This window comes from Glycine max, chromosome 12, assembly GCF_000004515.6.
Source record: "Glycine max cultivar Williams 82 chromosome 12, Glycine_max_v4.0, whole genome shotgun sequence".
NCBI lineage: Eukaryota > Viridiplantae > Streptophyta > Magnoliopsida > Fabales > Fabaceae > Glycine > Glycine max.
Window position 1 is genome coordinate 40,794,014 of NC_038248.2, and position 6,414 is coordinate 40,800,427.

The window sequence follows — 6,414 nt, forward strand, 5'->3', positions numbered from 1 at the left end:
TTTGAGTCGAAAATGTTTTTGATTGATTTTAGTTGATAACAATGAAAGGAATGTGAATCTTTTATCTGCGTAAACTCTTTTATGCTTAGAAAATAAAATTTCATTTTATGTAATTTCGTATTTTCATATATTTTATTATATAAATATGTATATTAGAATAGAAGATGTCACAGAAATAAATTTCAATCTATATATCATTTGTTAGGTCATTTTTTCAATTTATCGCATCACATTATCCACGTGTTTAAATACACACATCAACCAAATTTCAATCCACATCATCTATAAGTTCATTTTTACATATTTTGAAAATTGAGACACAAAAGTTTAAGAAGTCAATGCATTAAAAATATACATGACAAGAAGATTATATTACTTATTATATTTATACTTTTCTCTTGTCTTTCTATCAACCATTTTATTTTAAACCACAAATCACAACCATAGATTTATGTTAAATAATTTATAACTATTATAATGACAATTACCCATTTAATATACACATTTATTATTTTCAATTTACCCTCAATTGTTTTTTTCATTACTACCTATTCAAAACAAAGCAAAAAAAAAAAAATCACTCTCAAATGTAAACAATATATTTAACTGTTCAACTATCATAAGAAACTCCATTACTTTGTAAAAAGTGAGACACGAAGCGACTCATTTGCCCCTTGTAATAATAATATTATTATTGTTATGATTAAGAAAAAGGAAATTTAAACTTTTAAAAAACAAAAAAAAGCAGAACAAATTCCCTCCAAGTGATTGGGCAGGAACAAAGCAGGGGTTACTCTACTCCCCCCAACCCATCTCTGCCCCCGTCAAAAGGAATGCGTTCGTGACGATGCATAAATGTCTGCTACTAAATGTGCACTCTCTCTCTCCTTTTCTATATAAGTCCTTCCGTTTCTCTCTTCCTCTTTTAGAAGAAACCTCAAAACACAAACCTCTCATCTTTCTCTCTCTACCCGCAAATTGCTGAACCTCTCCCGTCCTCACTCCAACGCACAAGCATTCGTACTTTCTAGAACTTCGCGTCATTCAGGTCAGATTTCTCGCACACTCCCTCTCTCGCAGTATATATATCTCTGTTTGTGTAATATTATTGCTCGGTCTTTGAATCGGAGAGTAAGATCCGTCCAAGAGCTAGACATTGTTTCGTTTCTTAATTTTATGGCTCTAGTTTTTTTGTGATGATTTTGTTTTGGTTTTCTGTTTGACTTGAATGAATTATGAACGGGCTATAGAAGTTTCTGTTCGGTTGCTGTGAAAATTTGAGGAAAATCGAAAACGAAAACGACCTCGTTTGTTTGCTGTATCTCTGTTTTTTTTTTTTTTTTTTGCATGCGTTATTCAGTTTGATTTTCTCGGTTCATTGAAACGCAATTTTCATGCTCTGAGCTAGAAAATTCTAGGTTTCCTTTTTAATTCCGTGAATTTAACTTCTCCCCTGCGTCAGTATCAGTTCCAGAAACGCAATATATTCGAATGGAAACGTGAATTCTGCGATTAGAAACATCGTTGACGCGTTATTTAAGCTTCTGCGAAGTGAAGGATGAAAAATCCAGAACTCAGTTAATTGTGAAATTTCGTCGAAATTGTGTCAACACGAGCTTCTCCAGGTAGATATTTTGGTAGATATTGGAAGGAGTACCAAAAAATGACGTCATGTAGCGGGTTCGTGGTCCCCTAGGGTGTTTGTGAGTTTGCTTCTTTGGCCTCAGAGCGTTCGTATCCGGGAAAATTCGGCCACTTAATCCTCAAAATGCCCTTTGCTACCTTTTCTCAGTTTACTCTGTGAAGCTTGTTTCCAAAGCGTGTTTTGGCTGTCCTGTGGAGGATGGAATGGGAACTTGGAAAGAGAAAAAAAGAAAGCAAACACCGTATTATTATGATGCTGAGGATATTAAGTTAAAAAAGATGATGGCTCTTGTAATTTCTTCTGTAGATCGAGCAGCACATGTGACTCACTCAGGGCACCCATGTGGTGGAGTTTGTGGATGCCAGGAATGATGGACCCTGAAAAAGTTCTAGTAGGTTTCTTCCGTTTTCTATTTAAGATATATACATTAGTTAGAAGTAGTTTCTCTCGAGGTTCAATTCCCTGCCTGGTCAAATCATATGTGACCATGCATAATCTGCCAGTCTATTGTTTGTTTGGATTTCCGTAGAAATGTTTCAAAAGTATGTTTAAAAAAACTAAAATCAGTTTCCAGTGAATGTTTAATTATCTTCAAATATATGTTTGAGAATAATTTTTTGTCTGAAAATTATGCTTTGAAGAACTAAGATTTAGAATACTTTTGCAAATTTAAGTTTAACTCAAATTTAAGCTTGCAAACTTGAATTTAAACATGCACTTAGCAGTAGTAAGATTTTAAGTTGTGATAGCAGTTTCCTCTCTAAGATATTTACGAAAAATTGCAAACAAATGCTCTTGATACAGTAACAATTGTTGTGGTTGCGTGAAAAACCCTTGACATTACGGTCAAAATTACAGCTGCGGCCCCTTTTAAAACCCTGGTTAGTAGCTTAATGGTTTTAATACAGTAATTCAGCTTCATCCTAGTCATTTGAGGCTAAAGTCTAGTAATATAAGAATAATGATTCAACTTAGATGATTACGGTTAGGATGAGATCAGTCATGCCAGTGTAAATGGTCACACTTAGATATGGATTAATTCTGCAAGGCCTCTGGATTTTAGTTCAATCCGCTTCAGGTTAAATTACTATAGGGGAGATGGTACGTAGAGATGAACTGTTCCGTTTTATTTTGCCTTCCACCGGGCTAAGTTTTCGTTATTATGCTCTGTTGACCTTTCTTTGCCAACGGTACCAAAAAGGCTGTTCCGTTTTGAATTCTTATTCGCTTTGATAGGACATGATGGTGAACCATACTGCTGGAGAGAATAAAAATCTTGAGTCAATTATCTATGGATCTTTTAGATCTGTGCTGAGAGCAGAGACACGAGCAAGTTGACTGCCACTGGGTCAGAAGAAAAAAGTATAACTGATGAATTAATGTACTAGTATGAATTATCTCTTGGTTCAGGAGCTACAGGGTGAGGGATAGCACTATAGCCTGTAGACTCATGAAAAGGACATGAGCTGGGTGTAACAATCAAGAGTATTTTCATACAACTTTTTTTAGGCTAATAGTATTTTTGTTCTCCTCACTTTTTTCATTTTTGTCCTCCAATTTATTTTTTTCTCATTATTTTCTTCTCCTGTTAACTAATATTTAATGAAATACTAACGTGATATTCTCTCCACTGTCACATTAGTATTTCTATTGAATATTGAATGTAAATTTAACCAATGACAAAAAAATTAAATATTAAATAGTGAAAGGATTAAATTTGAGGGAAAAAAAAGAAAGAAAGAGACGAACTTTGTAAAATTGAGAAAATAGGACAAAATACGAACTTAAGTTTTTTTTAATATAAATAAGAGAAATAAAAGTAAAAGAAAAACGTGAAATAAAATGTGCCATTTGATAGAAAACCATAAAGAAAAAAAATTAAATTGTATAATTTTATCATATGAATAATCTTTATGTACAATTGTGCACCAGACGTATGTTTTTACATACACGTATTTAAAACTATTTTTCAAATATATTTTACATATTTCATACCGGGTATGATTCTCCCAATATTATCTATTTATTTATTTATTAATATTTAAAATGATTTTTCATATTTTTTCTCATCAAAAGGTCACGCTTAGTTTTTTTTTTGTTTTTTTAATTACTAATTATATTTTTGTTTATTATTTAGTATTTTAAGAGTTTAATACAGAAATCTTTTGGTAAAACATTTTATAAAAAATGAAAAGCATTAAGGAATCAAATAGAAAATTTATGAATTTTAAGGGATAAAATTTATGAATTTTAAGAGATAAAACTTAAACTTATTAGTAATAATTTCATTTCTGCATTTGAGTTTACAAAGTTTTATTCTATAAATACCTTTCTCACAAAAGACATAAAAAGGATGATTTATATGATTTTTATTACTTTATTTTAAATAATAAATGAGAAAAGTATATATTTTAACATTCATTATCTGCGTCTTATTAAAACTGGGACAGAGTTAAAGTGTGATATTTTTATGTATAATGATAGCACTAGCTAGTAGTATTAATAGTAAAATTAATAAATAAATAATTTTTTAAAAGAGAATGCCAATTTCTCTTTTATTATCATTGTATTCATGTGAATCATTTGAGCATTGAATGCTAAAGAAAATTATTGAAAGACATGATAATATAATAAGTGATATGTTCTTGTAATGAGTTAAATGTGTTATTTGTTGGGTTATTAGTATCTTGTTATCCTTAGTTAGCTTCCTTATTTACTGCACATCTTATATAAATAAAGTTGAAAAAATATAAATAAACAAACATCCACTTACTCTTTCATCTTGAGGTATTTATCCTCCCCGGTATTAAACAATTCCAGTAAGATAGATACATAAAAGAGTGAAGTCTGTTAAAAAAAAATTAATCATTTCACTCATCTGCATGCATCTCTCGCTCATTTGAACTCTCCTGTATCGGAAAGGATCTATTTTCTTCATCTCATCTCTACACATTTTTTTTTTTATTTCTCTTACTTTTTTCCATTGCATTACTTATCACTTCTAACTTCTCTCTTTTAGTTTTATTTCTCTCTTCTTTCCATTTCAATCCACGCAAAATATGACAGACATTTATCACAATTCATGACTCAGTGAGGTTATAAGATAAAGGAATTTTTTAACTAGAGTTTTGACTTTGGGATACCTTGAATGATATAAACAACCCATTGACATTTTCTTCCTCTCTCTTCTTCTATTGAGATAGTGTCTTTTTTTTAGTGTACCTCTATTGTGAGTTGTCTGCTAACCATGAATATTTTTCTTTTTCTTTTCAAAAAATAGGAAAGGAAGAACTTTCCCTTTCTTGGTCATCATACTTGCAACTTTCTGCGTTCCACAGTTGCGCTAAAAACTGTCATTTAAACTCAGATGCTTCGATTAATTATTGTCAGCATGTTCTTAAGGAAGTCAAGTAAACTTTTCCCGAGGATGCAGTCGCATAACTCTTTCGTCAGCTCATTCTTTCTCATTCATTGACCGAGGGAAGCTTAGTTCCTGAAATTCTCTTGAAAAACAGCTGTACCTTAGCTTAGTTGGGTTATTATCCAGAATATATTTACGGAATTAAAACGGTTTTTCCATCCTGAAATGTCCTTTCCAGTTTCCACGACAAAAGTGTACTTGTGTTCAGCTTGTTAAAGTTCTTTTACGGTTCCTAGCAAAAAAAAAGGGTTTTTCATTTTTACTAGAAAGATATACCCTATTGTTTGGGTCATCACACATCCTTTCTATAATTGGGATACATATAAACATATTAGTAGTTATGCTTTTGTTATTTTGTTTGAAAGTGAGAATGCTACAGTTGCTAGAGGGTATTTATACAAGGATATATACTGATTTTAATTTATGTGTAGGCGGGTTAGAGGTCTATTCAACATTGTGTTTTACACATTCTGATTCGAAGCCTGTATATCACTTTGGAAAAGTCTAATAAAGGTTCACCCTATTTTGAGGTGAATCGAAGTTCATGGGAAAGAGAGTAAATAGGAAGAAAAAATAAAGAGAGATGAGATGATAGATATAATAAATAATGTGACAAAAAAGATAATAAAAATAAGATGGATGAGAGGAAAACATCCTCTCTGAAATTGTCATTGGATGAAATTCTAACCCTTTAATAAATTTTAGTAGTATAATATATTTTTATTATAAAGTAGAGATTTAAAAGAATTGACAGATTTTAACACTTGAGAATCTCAAATTAATTTGTTTTTCCACTTTAGAGAATTTTTATAGCAAGGTTACTTTAATTGTTTGGTTGATCATCATTCAATGAGAGGTGCATCCAAACGCACTTATATCCGACCATCAAACTTGTCGTCGCAGGAATTACTAGTAACCTAGTATGTGTTGCCCATTAGCCCCATATTAGATTGTCAAGATAATGATTTCACTGGGTACGTGATGAGATCTTCGGCCATGCTGTCTACATGTCTTTTTTGTAAGCGGCCATAAAATTTGTGGTGCCTACCCTGCCTGCATATATCTATGACAAATCTATGGTTTATTGGAATTCCCTGGTCACCATGTATAGCTTTTACGGGTGGCTATTCCTTTTAAAAGTTGGATTTCACGTATCTGGCTAGGGCAATATAATAATGCGAACTCTCATTGCCTTCATCAAGGAGAGAAAAAAAAAATAGAAACGCTGCAAATCTTTCTGTTAATTATTCTACTTTTGTCGTTTTTCCCTGGACCAGTGGACCTTTTCGTCCATTTAGTCACATGCAATATGTCTTTGTGTTTTTTGGTTACATGATATTATCGTGGT

The 6,414-nt window shown here is 31.8% G+C and overlaps 1 protein-coding gene across 4 annotated transcripts in view; it reads left to right on the forward strand.

Annotated features, from left to right (window-relative positions):
• Window positions 1–784: 784 nt before the first annotated feature.
• LOC100820010 (alpha,alpha-trehalose-phosphate synthase [UDP-forming] 1) overlaps window positions 785–6,414 on the forward strand; it is a 22,601-nt gene continuing 16,971 nt past the window's right edge. For 2 of the 4 annotated variants that reach the window (XM_006592886.4, XM_006592884.4), the window contains exon 1: window positions 786–1,048. The gene's annotated coding sequence lies outside the window, so the exon portion shown is untranslated. Of the gene's footprint in view, window positions 1,049–6,414 lie in introns of all 4 variants that reach the window. The other 2 variants (XM_041007650.1, XM_006592887.4) reach the window with 2 other exon arrangements.